Source organism: Astyanax mexicanus, chromosome 6 (genome assembly GCF_023375975.1).
Source record: "Astyanax mexicanus isolate ESR-SI-001 chromosome 6, AstMex3_surface, whole genome shotgun sequence".
Taxonomy (NCBI): Eukaryota; Metazoa; Chordata; class Actinopteri; order Characiformes; family Acestrorhamphidae; genus Astyanax; species Astyanax mexicanus.
In genome coordinates, this window is record NC_064413.1 from 46,725,548 (window position 1) to 46,745,484 (window position 19,937).

The following is a 19,937-nucleotide window of genomic DNA, read 5'->3' on the forward strand; positions in this document are numbered from 1 at the left end:
AGTTTGATGAGCCTTAAAGAGGGCTCCACACGAAATCCACAATTTAATGGGTTATCCTTTGTAAATTAGTTTGGAAGGATCTGACCTAAATGGGATTAGTATCTGGCCTGAATGGAATTAGTGGCCTTGTGACTTGATTTCAGTACAGAGAAATAAATGCCTTGTCTAGAATGCACACATTGCAAATTTACATTTTTAACCAACCATGGGTTTTCAATTTTTTCAAGTATTTTTATTTTGAACATGAAAACTCTTGCTGATGCAATTTATTTATTGGATTTTTTTACAGCTCCATTGGAAAACACTACCCAAAAATATGTACCAGGTGCAAAAAAAAGACAGTATGTCTCCACTGTGTCCAGTTATTTGGATTCAGCAGAAGATGACGGTGATGGTTAGGAACAAAATGTACGATACTGTAATGTGGAAATAGAGGGGTGGCTAAAAGTAGCTCAACCACTGTCCTTCAGTGAAATATTTTTAGAATGTTTTTTCCAGAAATAGTTTTAAAATAAGCCAGCTTGCAGTCAGTGTGGGGTATCCTAGAAACATGTTTATTATTAATTAGCTTTTAATTTTCTATTAATCTTTCAATACATCTGTATGAAGACAAAATGCTTTTAATTTCTTAGTTGCAAATCTACGACAGACATAGTTTTAGCAAAGTAGACAGTTTTTTTATTCTCTGTGTGTATGTATGTGCACACCCTGACACCAAGAACCCAGAATGAGGGGAAAAAAGGCCTGATAGATCTGATAAGGTGATTAAGTGCATTGTTCTCAGGTGCTTTTTTAACCCAGTACTATGTAGATAATACACAGATCGAGCTAAAATATTATGACCACCTCCTTATATTCTACACCCATTATCAATTGCTTCAGCTCAAATGATCATATAGGAGCACTTTGCAGTCCTATAATTACAGACTGTAATCCTGTAGTCCTAATGTTTATCAACATGCTTTATTATCCTCCTTTCACCCTGTCTTCAATGTTCAGGACCCCACAGGACATACCACCACAAACACTTCTATCTAACTGCCCACAGGACGCTGTTGGTTTAGTATTCTCAGTCCAGCAGTGAAACACTGAGGTGTTTAAAAACTCCAGCAGCACTGCTGAATCTGATATACTCATACCAGAACAACACACACTAACACTCCACATACACCACCACCATGCCATATTTTTATATTTAATTATAGAACTACTACGTAATCCTATATGATCAGTGACATAAAGAAATCTATAAAGGGTGGTTATAATGTTATGTCTGATCTGTGCATAAGGACATATAAAGAGAATATCTATTCGTCTCTTAACCACTGGTGAAAAAAGAGCCAAAAAAACAAATTCAGTGATAATGACAGATCCCACTGAAGAATCATGACTAGGACACTGGGCACACACGCAACAGCTCTCCGAGGAACTGATTCATAAATAGGCACATTCCCAAGACACTCCACTGACACCTTCATGACAAGCCAGAATGGCAGCCAAGAAAGCTTTCAGCACTGGCAGCTTTATCTTCTGCTCAGTATTTTCTACAGAAAATTCAACATGGCTGCAATGAAGCATAAGCATGTCTATATGAAACCACACGGCCAGTTTAACAGTAGGAATTAAATAAAAAAATGCTTTGTCTTGTAGCATCAAATACAGTTTATCCCATGGTGAGTGCACCTATAGTGAATTCACTTCTTTTTTAGAGGGGCACCTAAGCGGCACTTCATTGTGATTTTTGACCTGTAGGAGACTCCTATCCAGCCCTGCATCCCATTTTTCTACCGGAAAGGTCACCCTTTGGGATTCTGTATGGTAGAGATGATGAGATAGATGGCCATACATAGCCTTATTTAGTGTAGCTCTTGTATGAGATATACTGATTTGCCATTACTTGATGTAAAAAAAATACATGTAAAATGGTGCTATGAGGTTCCTTTAGCAGTATTCCCTCAGTTTTAGCATTTCCCTCAGTATTTTCTACAGAAAATTCATCATTTCTGCAATGAAGCATAAGCATGTCTACATTAAACCAGACTACCAGAATCAGGCTTTTGCAGGACAGGAAGGGCACCTACTGCACAACTTGGGGCCTATACATTCTATAGAGGGTGTGGCTTAAACTAAAAAAATAGTTTAGCAAGTTTAACAGTGAGAATTAAAATAAAAAAAATATGTTGTCTTGTACCATCAAATACAGTTTATCCCATGGTGAGTGCACCTATAGTGAATTCACTGGCATGGCTCTTCTTCTTTAGAGGGGCACATAAGAGGCACTTCATTGTGATTTTTGACCTATAGGAGACTCCTATCCAGCCCTGCATCCCATTTTCTCTACCTGAAAGGTCACCTTTGGGATTCTGTATGGTAGAGATGAGATAGATGGCCATACATGGCCTTATTTAGTGTAGCTCTTGTATGAGATATACTTTTTTGCCATTACTTGATGTAACACGCTTTTGTCCAGCCAAAAATATGAAGCAACTGTTGTGTGTTAGGGATCACTACCAAAAAAATACATGTAAAATGGTGCTATGAGGTTTCTTTAGCAGTATTCCCTCAGTATTTTCTACAGAAACTTCATAATTTCTGCAATGAAGCATAAGCATGTCTACATGAAACCACAATACCAGATTCAAATATAGTTCTGCATAGTTCTGGTTAAACATTAATTAAATAAATTAAATAAAACAATTCTCTTGTACCATAAAATACAGTTTATCCCATGGTGAGTGCATCTATAGGGCACCAAAACTCAGTTAATTCACTGACATGGCACTTTTCTTCAGAGGGTCACCTAAGCGGTGATTTTTAACCTGTAGGAGACTCCTATACAGCTCTGCATTCCATTTCTCTACTGGAAAGGTCACCCTTTGGGATATAGATAGATGGCCGTCTTTGATCTATAGGGAACATCACCAAAATACACCCCAACAGGCACTCAATCACTCTTTTTTTTCCATAAGAAAGGCAGACAATACAGCACTTTGTCCTTTATGCCACTCTAGAGGGCACTTTAATGACTCTTTTTCAACCATGGGGGACCTGGGTGTCCACCAGTGTCCCCTATTAAAGCTTGCAATGCAAGCAAAATCACAGAGACATTTTTTAATACTGTGCCCTTTGTCATAAAGATTTTTTAAATTATTTTTTTGGAATATTAATCATATTCATAGACATCAGACTGCACAGAAACCACATATTCCAGATAGGGTAGACTTTTAGTGAAAGTCTGTGTTTAATAAAAAACGTGGTTAACCTAGAGTTGCAAACATGTTCAGTTGTTAAATATTACCTTGGTTTCAAACATACATTTCTACAATTTCAAAAATTATTTTAATTACCAATGTGGACAGCTAAAGCTTTACCTCAGCTAAATATGAAGACAATTTGAGAAATATTAAATGAAATTAATATTTGTTGGAAATTCTCAGGCAGATAGATAGACGATAGAGAACTCCAAAAACCATAATTCTTTGCAACAGGAAGGGGTGGAGTTTAGAGTTTATAAGGTCACAGTCAGCCATTTTTTTTTCTGTTTTTCTGTTGTTTGTGATGGAATTAGGGTTTATGACTCTGGATTTACTATGACTTGAAAATGATGTGTCCCAGAAACACTGTTCCTTGGATGTGCTCTTGTGTAAGTGTTTGATTTATCTATTTTTTTTATTCTTTTAGTTTGATTTTGGTTTGCATTTTTTGTTTCTACTAACTTGTATTTTTGTGTTGTTTTTAGGTAAAACCAGACATCCACCCATGCTTTTCCTCAGTCATTCAGGCATCATAGAGTTCTACAGTCTTTTACTTTCTACTCATCACATTGAGACTTTTGTGTTAATAAACCACATCAGTTAAAGTCTGTTCATCCCCCTCTGTATGAATAAACCAGCTCGACCTCTAAGTAATTCACTCCAACAGAACTTTACAATTTTATTAATTGCTGAACATGAAACATGTGACTTTTTTATTTATTTTTTTTGTTTGTTTGTTAAATATAAAATGGGTTGCTTTCATTAAAGTAGTGGGTTTATCAGAAGATGGCTGTGTGAACAAGCAATTCTTGGACCTGTTTAAATGGCTTGATATGTTCATTAAAATGGCAAAATAAAGGACTGAAAGGAACTTCAATTACTGGTTCAGATCCTGAGGAAATGTTCTAGGTCACTGATTCTTAGCCCTGGTTCTGAAGGCTCACAACTGTGCATGCCTTAGTGTTCCTGGCTTTAACACACTCACTTTAACTCTATAATGGGCTGTTAATGAGCTGACCTGTGGCGTGTGGAGAGCAGAGAAATCACTGAAATGTGCAGGAGAGTAGACCTCCAGGACCAGGGCTGAGAAACCTGGTTCTATGTCATGGTTCAGAACCATGAAGTACAAAAAGGCTTGACGTAAAGGGAACTGTGGTCTTTTAGGGTGATTTTCTTACCTACCTTATGTGGTCCAGACCTTCAGTATTTTTAGTTTGGTATGAACCAAAATAGCAAGTGTGAAGGAGGCTGTGGTCTGGTCAAACGTTGGTCCAATTAAAAATAAATGGTCTGAGTCAAGATCAAATGGGCAATGGTGTGTAAAAATGTTATTGAGGCTTGAGACCAATTGAAGAAAGCTGTTCAAACTATGGTAAATCATCCAATAAATGTAAAAAAGATAAATACTGTGCCAAAACTCCTCTTCATGCAGGTGCATCATGCAGCAGTATGATTATGACTATTCTTGTCATTGTAAAGTCCACTTTGAGCACACATACTTAAATTGAAATATCCCTGAATATGAGAAGTAAAAAAATAAATAAACCAAAGATGTTAAGTGTAAAGAAATAAAGCCATTTTGTCTTTGCAAGATGTTGTGGCTCAGTGGTTTAACTGTGTCTCTGTGTTTAGGATGGTTGTGGTCCTGCGAGAGAAATGGTGTATTTTAATTGTAAATTTAAAATCCAAGATTAAGATAGATATATGGATTAAAAACATGTAAAGCCACAGTGGGATCAGTTGGCTCATGGGTAAATTCTACAACTCATGGTTATCAGTTAAAATACTTGAAGGATCAAAGACCAAAAAGGTGAAAAAAAGGCAGCTGCACCTCTTGTGAAGTGCTGTGGCCCAGTAGTTTAAAACTTTTTTGTTTTTTGATTAGGTCATTCAGGGTTAAAGTCCTCAAAAAGATGTTTTTGGTGTTTGCTAAATATAAAGCTTAACATCTTGTGAAATGTTCCAAAAAACAAACATTGTGGTCTCAGCAGCATGTAAGACTGTGAAAGGTAAATGATTTTTAAGTAAAATCAAACTCAAAATGGGTAAGAAAGCATTGCTTCTTGTAAAATGCTATGGCTAAGTGGTTTAAACCATGGGCAAACGATCAGAACAGTAAGGGTTTAAGTCCTCAAGCAGATCATTCAGTCTTTATTCAATATTTAAGATTTAAACAGGCAAACATAATTTCTTGTGGTTCAGTGGTAGATGCTACACCTCCTGATTGGAGAATTAGGAGCTGCGTCCAGAAACCCCAAAAGTGTCTCCTCCTCCTCTCCTCCGTGACCCAGAAACTGGCTGCGTCCAGAAACTTTTGCTACTCCTCCTCTCCTACTCCTCCTTTCCTACTCCTCCTACCCCGGAAGAAGGTGGAGGAATCGAGGAGAGGAGAGGAGGAGGAGGAATGGAGGGAAGGAGCTGTAATTGGGGAAATGGGACAGCTGATGCCTTTTAGATAGGATGTTGACTACCGTTGAACTGAGCCAATCACAACGCTCACTTTCAGCACGTTTCATAACATTACTATCACTCACAGCTGAAAATTCAGATATTCCAATAAAATCATGTTTACTCCCAGCCGCATTTTTGGACGCATCTTGTGATTGGCTCAGTTCATTGGTAGTCAACATCCTATCTAAAAGGGATCAGCTGTCCCATTTCCCCAATTACAGCTCCTTCCCTCCATTCCTCCTCCTCCTCTCCTCTACTCGATTCCTCCTCCTTCTTCCAGGGTAGGAGAGGAGGAGTAGGAAAGGAGGAGTAGGAGAGGAGGAGTAGCAAAAGTTTCTGGACGCAGCCCTGGGTTCATGTGGGGATCCTGTAGCTTGCTGATTTCAGACATTGTCAGTTTAAGTCATAATCAGGATCATTCCTTGTAGGAACAAAGATATCTAATGCTTCCTATGAGGGAAAGCAAACAATGAGGAGAGAACGTGGTTTGGCTGCCATGTCTCAGTGGTTTAAAATAAGGTTTAAGGGCACTTTTTGTAAATATGAGCAGAATGAAACCCAAAAGGCCAAATGTTAAAGAAAAGCTTTAACACATCCCAAATGCTGTGGTTAGGTGGTTTTAAATGTGATCAGGACAACTAGGGTTCAAATCATTGTTTATTTATTGTAAAACTTATTTGAGAGATAAATAGGCAAAAACTGAACATTCTGTGGTTGGGATTCTGTAGCTCTGATAGACCCGCTGCCAAACCAAAAGGGCCACATGTTGAAAAAACACATTTTAGTGTTGTAGGGCTGTGGCTCAGTGGTCTAAACCAAGGGCTTGGGGTCAGAACAGTCAGGGTTCAAGTCCTTTAACATCTATTCATTGTAAAAGCTTATTTGAGATATAAATAAGCAAAACCTGCCAGTTATGTTGTTGGGGTTCTGTGGCTTAGTTGTAAGCTGTTTGCCTCATGAGTTTAAGGTTGTTGGTTCAAATGCAGAGTTCCAAAGCATACTAAAATTGTGGGTTGTAGGTTCAAATACAGAGTTCCATGGCACACCAAAGCAAGAATTTAAAAGGTTTCTAAATAAGTGTAAGGCCAAGCCAAAAGGGCTACATATAGAAAAAGGACAGTTAGGCTTTGTAGGTATGTGGCTCAGTGGCCTAAACAAAGGACTTAGGGTCAGAACATTCAGTGTTCAAATCTGTCAAGAGGCTTTTTCACATCTATTCATTGTAAAAGCGTATTTAATATATATATAGTCAAAACCTGCCTGTTTCGTTGTTGGGATTCTGTGGCTCAGCGGTAGACCCTCTGCTACATTGGTATAAGGTGGTGGGTTCAAGTACAGATTTCAGTGGCATAGCAAAACTGTTTTTAAAGGTTTGTAAATATGTGTATGGCAAAACCAAAAGGGCTTGAAAAAAAAAAACATTTTAGCTGTGAAGACCTGTGGCTCAGTGGTCTAGACCAAGGGCTTTTGGTCAGAACAGTCAAGGTTCAAGTCCTCCAAGGGTCTTTTTGGCATCTGTTCATTGTAAAGCATATATATATAGCTATATATAGGCAAAAACTGCACGTGGTTCAGAAGACTTGCTGGCTCAGTGGTAGATGCTGCAGCTTGTGGTGAGAAGATCAGTGGTTCATGTCCTGCAATTTTAAAGTTGTTTAAATATGTGTAAACGCAAATCAAAAGGGATAAATGTTAAAAAATGACATGTGGGCTGAAAAGGGCTGTGGCTCAGTGGTCTAAACCAAGGTCTTGTGTTCAGAACCACAGATAGTTCAAGAGATCCTATGGCGCAGTGGTAGATTCTACAGCTTGTGGTTGGGAGATTGGTGGTTCAAGTCTCCAAATTTTAAAGTTGTTTAAATATGTGTAAAACCAAATCAAAAGGGATAAATGTTGAAAAAGACATTCTAGGTTTGTAATGCTGTGGTTCAGTGGTCTAAACCAAGATCCCATGTTCAGAAAGACCAGGGTTCAAATCCTTCAAGAGTCATTTTCGCATGTATTCATTTTAAAGCTTAACCAGGATATAAACGGGGAAAACGCACACATGGTTCCAGAGATTCTGTGGCTCAGTGGTAGATAATACAGCTTGGTCTTAGAAGGCTGGTGGTTCCAGTACCCTTCCCAAGTTATCTAAATATGTAAAAAATAAAAATAAAAATCAAAATGGCTAATGTTGAAAAATGACTTTGAGGCTATGTAGTGCTGTGGCTCAGGGGTCTAAACCAAGGGTTTGGCGTTAAAAAGTTCAAGGTTCAAATCTCTGCCAGATTTAATTATTGTTAAAGTTGATTCAATTCAATTCAAACCATAGATGGTAGAAACCAGCCCTCAACCTTCATAAATGCTGTAGCTCGGTGGTTTAAGTTGAGGCAGTGTGATCAGGACAGTCACAGTTCAACTCCCAGAAGTCCCAGTTTTGTCACATATTTATAGTAAAGCTTAAGATTCAAGATATAAATGTTCAAAAAACACCAAGAGTCCCTGTGGGATCCTGTGGCTCACTGGTAGATGCTCTGCCTCATGATTAAGAGGTTGCTGGTTCAAGACCGGCCAGGATCTCCACACCTTGTGTGAACATGCATGGATGTAAACGGTAGGTAAAGCTAGCAACAATCCCTGAACCGGGGGTCACATGTGACAGGCGGACAAGGCCGGACCCAAGCCCACAAAGGGGGAGAGGAACTACCTGGCCCTCTCCCCCTGGGACTTCCAGAGAGATAACCAGCAGTGGTAATGAAGCCCAGAGCAATTTTTTTTTTTTAAAGAACTTAACCCTGAAAGGGAACTGCAGAATTATACCTTTACTACCCTCTTTTTCACCAACAAAATTTGGTACATCTCTCCCACCTTTTTCAGCCTCAGCCTCAGCCTCAGCCTCAGCCTCAGCCTCAGCCTCAGCCAACCTTGTCCATCAGCTCCATCAGCCAACCACCTGAGACTCACCAGTGTTACACCACAACCAAGCCTGCACCATACAGGATTTGAACTCTCAATCTCCTGTTTACAAGGTAAAGCCCTTTACCTCCACACCATCAGGAGTTACACACAACAACCTTTTTTTGGACATTCATCATGAGGAGATCCCGCCTTAGCACCTTCATGGTCCTCCCTTTCTTAGATGTGATGATATTTTAACTGAATATGCAGTAATTTTATAAATTTATAAAGCACCTGCAGGGATTGTATATAAGAAGATTGTGGCCTTTTGCAACCTTGAATGGTTTGATTTTGCTCAAATGCAGCAACACTTAAACTTGGCTTTTCTACATGCTGTGGAGAGCCTGGTTGGACCTTGAACTAATGACCTCTTAAGCGTCAGCCATAGCTGATCTACCACTGAGCCATAGGATCCAGGAAAAGTTTCTCAGAATGTTAAAACACTTGTATTTTAATTTTTTTAGATTTACAATGAATACATGCCAAAATACCTAATACAGGACTTGAATAACAATGCCAAACACCACAATAAGTGTTTTAGGACTTGAACCCACTTGACATAGTCTGTTCTGATCACTATGCCATGAATTAAACCACTGAGCCACCACACCCCACAAGATTGGAAGCTCTTTTTCTACCTTCTTGGGTTGATTCGCCCATATTTAGAAACATTGAAAACAAATGGTCCTATGCATTGTTAATTAAAAGCTTTGCAACTCTCTAGTTGGACATGAACTCAAGACTTCCTGATAACAGGGGCAGAGTTTAAACCACCAAGCTACAGGAACTTACAGGGCGCAAAGCTTGTGTATCTATCATAGAGTTTCCGCTTGGTACTTGAACCAACAACCTCTTGATCATGAGGTCCAGAATCTACCAGTGAGCCACAGAACATAGCAGTATGTGTTTTTATGATTTGTGTTTCCATACACAAAAAGCCATTTTCAAGTCTTGAACCCTGAATTTCCCAATCATAAACACATTGCTTAAATCACTGAACCAGCACACCTCACAAGAGAGATGGGTCTTTTTCAACCTTTTGGATGGATTTTGCTGTTATTGAGCAGCACATAAAAACAACAGTCCTGCAAACGGCCAAAGTCCAGACTGATACTTGAACCCATGACCTCTTACTCAAGAGGCATATAATCAACCACTGAGCCACAGGATCCCACTTCTGTTCGTCTTTTGTTTTTTAACATTTTTATCTCGGATTTTAAACTTAAGCTTTACATAATCACAGATTCACTGTTTAAACCACTGAGCCACAGCATCTCACCAGCAGAAAGTATTCTTTTTTTATTATTTTTTGTTTGTTTTTGCTGTTATGGAGCAACACTTAAAGCAATGGTCCAACATTCAGTGGAGATCTTGAATGATACTTGAACTCATGACCCGTTACCACTGAGCCACAGGATCCCACTGCTGCTTTCTGTGTTTTTGAACAGTTATATCTCAGATTTTACAATTTTAAAATTATTACATGCTTAAAATGCCTGTATCAGGATTTTAACCTTGAGCCTCCTGCTCACAAAGCTGCTATGTAAACCATTGAACTACAGCTCCTTACAAAGAACATTTCACCTTTTTTGTTTGGTTTTGCTCATATTTAAGAACATTTAAATTAGGTCCAGATATCAGAGGAAGGTAGTAAATATCTGTTCTGGGTTAAAGACTTGAATAAACTGAATTATTCACCTAGAACTATATATAGCATAATCAGATTTGGCACAAAACCAGTTCAACCAAGTAAGTGTAAAAGCAGCCTGATACTACAGTTCATTTTACTGCCAGCCTGGATTAATCATTAATTCATTTTTCACTAATACACAGCTTTCTGTTTCATTAAATGATGGGAAAATGTTTTAGGACAGTTCACTGAAATATAGAAATCTAAAAATCCTTTTGCATTTTTGCACCAAAAAATGTAAAAATACGTAAGCCTTACATTTATGGGCATTTTTCGGCAAATTCTGGTGCTGTAGAGGCACAACCTTTGCTATTATGAATCAAAGCCAAACTGTATACAATTTTAGTGTGGCTAAGGTAGTAAATCACTGTATATATAGTGACTAAGAACCACAGCTGTGGAATTACAGTAAACCACAAATAAGCAAATTAAATGCAACATTTTCTGTTCTTTGGTTTATTAAGAGAGCCATTTAGAGGTCAATTAACTAAAACTAAACATGTTACTTTATATTAGATGAGACTGGTTTCTGCTGTCAAAAAACTTTTTAATTAAATGATCAGTGCAACGTCTGCATTATATACCATACATAATATAAAAAAAAAACAAGTGTACACGATCAAGTTTGAATTCCCCTGAACTTTTGGCAAGACCCAAGGTCTACGTAGGAAGGCCAAAAAAATATTTTAGACCAATGTTTTAGATTGCTTTCTGACAGCAGTTCATATATATTTTATGTATAGCTCATATAGCTTTTTTTAAAACAGAGCTTTTAAAAACATTTTCGGGCTGTTTAAATGAGCAAAATCTGTTCAGAATGATGTTAATTAACATTGCAACACTGAAGAAGCATAGACCTATTATTTAATACAAATGTTTATGAAGAACAGATCTCCGAAAGATTAAAACACAATGTGAACACAATGTGAACAATGTCGGTATATTAGGCTACAAGAATGATGTCTGAATGACTTTCCTCTACTCTAATATAATATAATATAACATGGTTTAAGAACAGAAAATATTTTCTAAACAAATGATTTTTTTATATTGAGCTTATAGTTTAAGTGCAAAAACACAAAGGCTATGCACTGCACAGCACAGCCCTAATACAGACAAGTACACAGTTTTATTTTAGTTACTTTGCTATATCAGGATTATTGTGCCATAGCTTTATATGAAATAAAAATAGCATTAAAAATTAGACGCCTATGTCACAGATTATTTACTTGAGCCCGACTTGACCCGGCCCGAGTTCGGGTTCAAGTACAGAATCTAAGCTCAACTCCAACCATTGTTGCTGTACCTTCTACTACCACAACAACCAAAGTTGAGCCCACACAGGACTTTATCACCCAACCTTCCACATAAAAAACTCATACCTCTTACCTCCACACCACCTGGTACACAGCCAGTAACCTTTTTGGGGGTTTATCAGTAAAATTTACAGAAGATGTGTTTTTTTTATTAGAATCTCCTCCCCAATCAATTCTCCCTCCTTCCCTCAAACAATCCCAGTTTATGCTGAGTTCATATTCAAGTCAGAAGATGCTACTTCCCACTTGCGAAGTCAGAATTATGATTATGTCACATTCAAGTGATTTGTTGGCACCCACTGGAGCAAAGTGAAACATGGCGTCTGTCAAGTTTGTTTTCACCTGCTTCTTGAGGAAACCACACCAGCAGAACTCTCAGTTCCACCAGGAGACTCCATATCATATAAAGAAGAACTTTTAATACAGACAATTCTTTTTTACAGTGTTATTAAAAATAATATTTATAGTAAAAGTCTATGATTTAAAGATAACCTCACCTGGACCCTGAACACCAGCTCTACAGCCAAGAAAGCCCAGCAGCGTCTCTACTTCCTCCGGAAGCTGAGAAAGGCCCGTCTCCCTCCACCCATCCTCACACTCTTCTATAGAAGGACCATTGAGAGCATCCTGAGCAGCTGCATCACTGCCTGGTTTGGGACCTGCACCGTCTCTGACCGCAAGACCCTCCAGCGTATTGTGAGGACAGCTGAGAGGATCATCGGCGTCTCTCTCCCCTCCATCACGGACATTTACACCACCCGCAGCATCCGCAAAGCAACCAGCATTGTGAATGACCCCACCCATCCCTCACACGAACTGTTCTCCCTCCTGCCTTCGGGAAGAAGGTACCGCAGCATCCGGTTCAGCACGACCAGATTCTGCAACAGCTTCTACCCCCAAGCCATCAGACTCCTTAACTGCAGAGACTGAACTGATGGTTTATCTGTACATGCACACACACTCTTACCCCACTTACCCCAGAAAATGGAAAGCACTAAAAACCCTACTACCTCACTGGACTCTATTGCACACTGTGTAATAGAGGTAATTACTACCTTACTGGTCTTTTTTGCACACTGCAAAATTTGCACACTGTCTTGATATTAATTATTCTTTGTCTGTATGGTGTTGTCTGTCTGCACTTTTGTACTGTTGCACTATTGTTCTGTATACACTGTGTTTATGTGCACCATGGTCCCTGGAGGAACGTTGTTTCGTTTCACTGTGTACTCTGTATATAGCTGAAATGACAATAAAAACCACTTTGACTTTGACTTTGACTTTGATGTCTGTAAGTTTCGGGATTTAGGGCCCTCTCTGGTGAGAATGGGTAATAGCACAGAGCGTGCAGAAGAATAATTTTAAACTGTGCGGGTGTGATGCGGTCTCCTTTCAGAGTGGAAGAATCTGATTTCAGGTTATGTTCAGGCAGAAAAAGAGAGAGAGAGCTCAGTCAGAAACTTCACTCCTTTGTTTCTTTGTTTTTACTATGAGTGAATGAGCTACTGATCTCTGAGTTTCCCCTTCTGAAGTTTCCATTGCTCCACCAGCTGCTCACATTCAAAAAAACTGAACCGGATCCTCTTTTAGAGGCTGTACATGTGACGTAAAGATGTGTGGCACGGCCAGAAGAACTCCCGTGAAAAGCAACCCGACACCCCAGTTTTTAGAATTAATATATAAGGCTTAGCAGGGATGGTTGTTCCAGCACATTGGTATCATCAAACATAGTGTTTTATCCCTTCTCTACTCAGAAATGCTTCTGTTTTCAGTTTAGTAACTAAATAATACAGACTACCACTAAAAGAAGGTGGAATGGTGTGATTAAAGGTCCTTTAAAGACAGGTAGAAGTTGGTGATTGGTCAAAGTAAGGTAATATAGCATTACTGTCTACTAGTAGCTTTCATTTTCATTTTGCTATAAATAAAAGCAAAACTTACTTGTTCTATATAAAATTAAATGAAAATAGATCACCGTCCAAAATAATGCACACAAACAACCACCCAGTCCTGATTCTGTCTTCTCTTCAGCCATGTTAAAATGCTATAGGTCACTTCAGCTGAGGAACCCAGGCATAAAATTATCTCAGAGTTTCCCACCAGGAATTGAGAGGGTGCTCATGTGCAACTTTCCAGTCATAAACTCATATTTACCATAATTCAGACGCCACATGAATACAGCATTAATGCCAGCATTGCACTTTAAATAAGGACATAAATCATGACTAGATGCTAACTTTGCCAATATTTAATGCATGAATAGGCAATGTAATGCAATGCAGACTTCACTTCATTACTGCTAGGCATGTCTAGCCCTTTTTTTAGAGGTGCTTAAACACCCAAACTGAGTCTCAGCACCCCTAAAAATACGAGCCTCTAATCAGCTGAACAAATGTTTACACAAATGATGGTATTTAGCTAAACATAACATTTTACCTATGGGTATGTACAGCAGCAAAAAAATAGAATATCATTGAAAAGTTACTTCATTTCAGTAATTCAGTTAAAAATGGGAAACTTATGTAAGTGACATATATGTGAAAATTATATAAGACCAATTAATACTTTTTGCAGTGTGGGCGGTGTGCCAAGTCCTGCTGATAAATGAAATCCGCATCTCCATTAAAGTTGTAAGCAGAGGGAGGCATGAAGTGCTGTGAGACTTTGGACTTCATATAACACAGTGGATCAACACCAGCAGATGACCGCAATAAAAACGTTTTTTAAAGGTTAGAAAATGTTTATTAAAACATTTAAGCAGGACTTGTATGTTTCACAACTTCAAAGGAACACATTGTATAATTTAGGGTAGTGGCTCTTTAAACAAATATGGCTAGCCTTTATAAACCAGTCCATTTTGGCAGAAGAGCTAAAAATCTGGCAACCCTAAAATTATGTACATACTGTTTTCCAAACTATGACCAATGAACAGCTAAATCTCCTGATTCTACATTGTTTGACATGAAGAACATCAGCAGTGTGTAAATCTCACATGTAAATCTTACATATAAATAAAATTAAAATATTTATAACAGACACTGTAAGGAATTCTTGTAAAAAAATGGATGGAAAATTTTATATATTGCATTTCAGTTATTAATATAAAAAATATGGTTTAGGGTTTAGTGGCTCTTTAAAGATTCTATGGCTAGCCTTTTTAAATCAGTCCAATTTTGCTGAGGAGCTAAAAACTTGGCAAACTTAAAATTAGGTACATGCTGTTTTCCAAACTATGACCAATGAAAAGCTAAATCTGATAAACCTGATTCTACATTGTTTCTCAGGAAAAACCACTGCAGTGTGTGATTCTTACAAATGAATATAATAAAAATATTTCAATCAAACATTGTAAGTGATTCTTGGAAAAAATAATAAAAAATAGGGTTTGTGGCTCTTTAAATATTCTATGGCTAGCCGTTTTAAACCAGTCCGATTTTGCAGAGGAGCTAAAAACCTGGCAACCCTACAGTTAGGTACATGCTGTTTTTCAAACTATGACCAATGAAAAGCTAAATCTCCTGATTCTACATTGTTTACATGAAAAAAAACCAGCAGTGTTTAAATCTTACATATAAACCTCACATCTAAATCTCACATATAAATCTAATTAAAATATTCATAACAGACATTGTAAGTGATTCTTGGAAAAGTTTATATACCGCATTCCGGCTATTAATAGAAAAATATATATTTTAGGGTTTAGTGTCTCTTTAAAGATTCTATGGCTAGCCTTTTTGAATCAGTCCAATTTTGCAGAGGAGCTAAAAACCTGGTAACCGTAAAATTAGGCACATGCTGTTTTGAAAAGCTAAATCTGATAAACCTTATTTTACATTGTTTGACATGAAGAACATCAGCAGTGTGTAAATCCCACATATAAATATAATGTAAATATTTACAATAGACATTGTAAGAAATTCTTGGAAAAGAGGGAAGGAAAAGTTAATATATTGCATTTGATACTTATCTTAAAATAAATTTAAAAGGATATCAATACTATTCAGACTAAAATAGCATAGAATGAAAAGAATCTGACTGAGAAATGGTAATGATCTGTTTAGATGCATCTTAGAACTGAATTGTATACTCTTTCCAGTAAAGCACACCTGTAGCAGAAGCATTACTCTGGATCTGAAACAGTATCTTCGATGACGCTGGTTTTGTGTTTATGAGGAGTAATCTGTGCTCCTCTGTGATCAATATGAGGTGGATTCTAAGTGCTTGCTATGCAAAGGTAAGCTCTCTGCGATGATCTGCTCTGACACTGAATAATCAACAAGATTCATAACCAGCCGCAGTCACTGCAGGGAGCTGCTGGCACAGAGCCAGGTTACACTTTTCTCTTATCTGTTTCTCACCTCTTCTCTCCTCCATTCCCCTTCAGCAGTTTTAGTGCAGGTGATTTCAGGTCACCAGAAGAAGATTTTAGTACATTTACTCAAGTTTTCCAATTCCTCATTAAATTAAGACAATAACTTACACTTTATCAGTGATATATGAACGAATTCCACGCAGCTCACAGCTGTACAAATGAGTCTGGAGGTTACTTTGACCTATTGGATATCAGTAGGGTGCTGAAGAAGCTGCTGAAGAGTCTGCTCTGCAGTGTGTTTGATTAATAAGAACCTTTTTCCTCTCTCACTTTAGTTTTTCTTCTAAGTGGAGCTATGTATTATAGTTTTGGGAGTTGATCCGTGCCCTCACTCCTCCCACTTCCTTCCCTATTTAAACCGTCACTTCCTCTCTACCTGCTCGTCAAACAACATCAAACCCACCTCCTCCCCATCTTCCTCTTTCTTTAATTTTATTTTTTTTTCCCCACGTTTCTCTTCGTGTGAGGGGGGGGGGGGGGGCTTCGGCTTCACGCTTTACAGCGAAGCTGCCCCAAACTCCATCCCAAATACTCTGAGTTCGCTCCCCCTTTTTTCTTCTTCTCTGCCCAGTCAAGGGTGTGGGTCAATACTAGCAAAACATGTACTGGAATCGTTAAGGCTGGATGAAGAAGTGAACAGAGGAAAAGAAAAGAAAAGAAAAGAAAGTAAGCGAGTTGCATCAACACAGGGTTAGTTCTCATTTCTCATTTGAGAAGGTCATTTATAGATCACCAAAAATAGACGTGGAGAGAGTCCAGTATAGTGCCCTGTCATTTTTCGTCAGATGGTGTAATGATACAGATAGACACTTACAGATAGATTTATAATGTTCTGCTGAATTCAAATTAACTCTGAAGCTGGAGCTTCCAGAGAATGATATCTCACCTGAGTCGATGGTAGGGGTGGGCAATATGGTAAAAATATTATATCACAATATTTAAAAATATTTGTATGATATACAAACAGAAAAATAGCAATACCCCAGTAGCAACGAAATATTAAAATCAGTCAATAATATAATGTCCCATTCATACTAGTGCATCTCAAAAATTATTGAATATTATTGAAAAGCTACTTTATTTCTGTGTTTTTTATTTTTTATTATTTTTATTTATTTAGTTTAAAGGGACAATGCTCATTAATCAACAGAAAACAGCTGTAAATAAGCCAGAGTTAGCTGTAAAGGCTCATTTTCATCTGTAGTTCCTGGCCAGCTCGTACTATGGCAACAATTTAGTTCAAAATGTGAAACTCATATATTATATAGATGTACTACACACAGAGTGATCTATTGTAAGCATTTATTTATTTTATTGTTGATAAATATGGCTTACAACTAATGAAAACCCAAAAGTCAGTGTATCAAAAAAACAGAATATTAAATAAGACCAATTGGTACTTTTGGCAGTGTGGGCAATGTGCAAAATCCTGCTGGAAAATGAAATCCACATCTCCAAAAAAGCTGTCAACAGAGGGAACATCATTCATGAATGTGACCAATGAAAAACATTAAACTGTTGTGTTCTGCTTCTGGCATTATAAACGCTAAGATGAAAAATTAAAAAGCCCAATTAAAAAAAACACCCAAACTGTTACATCACAGTTTAAACTCATCACATAAACACCTCTAACTTTTACAAAAATCCAACCCTCTATTTAAAACCCAAGCCAAAGGTGGTGAAATTGTAAAGTCTGAGATTATCTTCAAGAGATTATGGAGATGATCTCGGTTGCTCGTATGAATGGCGTCAAATCAAGGACTATCAATGCCTAAAATTATGCACTCCAAGTTTTGGAGACATTATTAATCTCTCTCTTATGGTTTGTGGTTTGTTTGCTTCTATATTATTACGCTATATTTGAAAATAAAATTCTTTACCAAAACTAATAAAATAATTGCACAAAAAAGGAGAATCTGGTGTTGTTGATGTTAGACAGCAGCTCATCACCTCAATACTCTGCTTTTTCTGAGAACACAAGGTACTACATGAGCCAGTCCTCATTCCTATGTTAGTATCCACAGAAGGAAAGGTAAAACTCAGCAATACATATTTTCTGTTCTAGATGACTGCTGTTCTTTAACATAGCTGGATCAGATATAAATTGAATAACTACAGATTGAACTTCCCTGTCTGAAAGCAGTGAAGTCGAAGGCCATGCTTGTAGTAATAAAGAAATCCTGTCAGAATTGATTAAATTACTTAAAATTAAGTTTAAAATCACACATAACCCTGTGAGGAAGCACTTTTTATATACATTTACCTTCGTAAGAGATTAATCAATTAATTAACATTTTCTCAGCTTTAAAACAAACATGATTCTAACCTTCATCTGCAAGCGTTTACCCTCAGGCAAAAAACAAAACAAAACGATTTATCTCAATTTTGTATGTATGTTTGATTTTATATCTGATTAATAGGTAGGAGAGCATAGGAGCATTAAGCCTTTTTATCACAAAGAAGATACATCATTTACTTTCTTTTATCTACAGCTCCGAAAAAATGAAGACACCACTTCAGTTTCTGAATCAGTTTCTCTGATTTTGCTATTTATAGCTATATATGTTTGAGTAAAATGAACATTGTTGTTTTATTCTATAAACTACAGACAACATTTCTCCCTCATTCCAAATACTAATATTGTAGTTTACAGCATTTATTTGCAGTAAATGAGAAATGGCTGAAATTACAAAAAAGATGTAGCGCTTTCAGACCTCAAATAATGCAAAGAAAACAAGTTCATATTCATAGAGTTTTAAGAGTTCAATATCAATTCAATATCAATATTTGGTGGAATATATCTGTTTTTTAATCACAGTTTTCATGCATCTTGGCAGGTTCTCCTCCACCAGTCTTACACACTGCTTTTGGATAACTTTATATCACTCCTAGTGCAAAAAATCAATCAGTTCAGTTTGGTTTGATGGCTTTTGATCACCCATCTACCTCTTGATTATATTCCAGAGGTTTTCAAATTGCAATTTCCAGTAGTGACACTGAGGTGTTCAAAAACTCCAGCAGCACTGCTGTCTCTGATCTACTCATACCAGCACAACACACACTAACACCTCATACACCACCACCACGCTAATCGGTGCTAATCACTGCAGTGCTGAGAATAAATGACCAACACCAAATGCTTCTTTTTTGGAAAGTGGAGCTGGTAAATTGGCCATGGCTTGAAGATGGAATCAAAAACTGAAAAAAGGGTGTTATTTTACTCTACAGGTTACTAAATGGACTACAGAGCAGAGCTTGCTACATATTGCTACTCTGAGGAAACTGAAGAAGGTCCTGTTTTGCTTTATATCATCTGGATAAAGAAGTATGTGTACCATTTACCTGTGGCTTGTGCTAGATCCACATCAGATCTGCAGCAGATCTACAGTACCTCCAAACTGACAGAAGATAAATGACCTGCTCTGAATGAAGATGACCACATTTTGATGGCTTCATTTCAGTTTATTAGCAATAATAAATATTGTAGAGAGATGGAGCTCCAAAAGAGCAGATATACTACGCCTTCGAGACATCTCCCTTTAAATCTAATGTAAAAAAAAGTCGTTTTCTTTTCATTGCCTCAGGCTTACATTGTCCAGTTGTGCTTCATTTCAAGGCAAAATTGCATTCCACAGAGCGCATATAATTTTTTATAAAACTGTGGAACTGTTGGAGCTGGATTAGTTTTACCTGAGGAGGTAGTGTAATGTAAGTGATTTGAAATGAGATCTATGATTCAAATCCAGTACAAATCTGCAATACCTGTAGTTTCTCAGCCTGGCAGGACAGGCTTATGCATTTTACCCAGTGTGCAAATCTGTCCGTGATCTCTCAGTGATAATGATTTTACCTTATAGTAATGTAATGAGTAATTAACACGGCTGTGAACAGTGCTGTCATTGTACTGAACACTG

General features: G+C 37.6%; 1 long non-coding RNA gene across 1 annotated transcript; it reads left to right on the forward strand.

Moving 5' to 3' along the window:
* Positions 1 to 3,344: 3,344 nt before the first annotated feature.
* On the forward strand, positions 3,345 to 3,808 carry LOC111193290 (uncharacterized). Its single transcript, XR_002650408.2, has 2 exons — positions 3,345 to 3,643; positions 3,740 to 3,808. It is a non-coding gene; the product is annotated as an uncharacterized LOC111193290 (long non-coding RNA).
* The last annotated feature ends 16,129 nt before the right edge of the window (positions 3,809 to 19,937 follow it).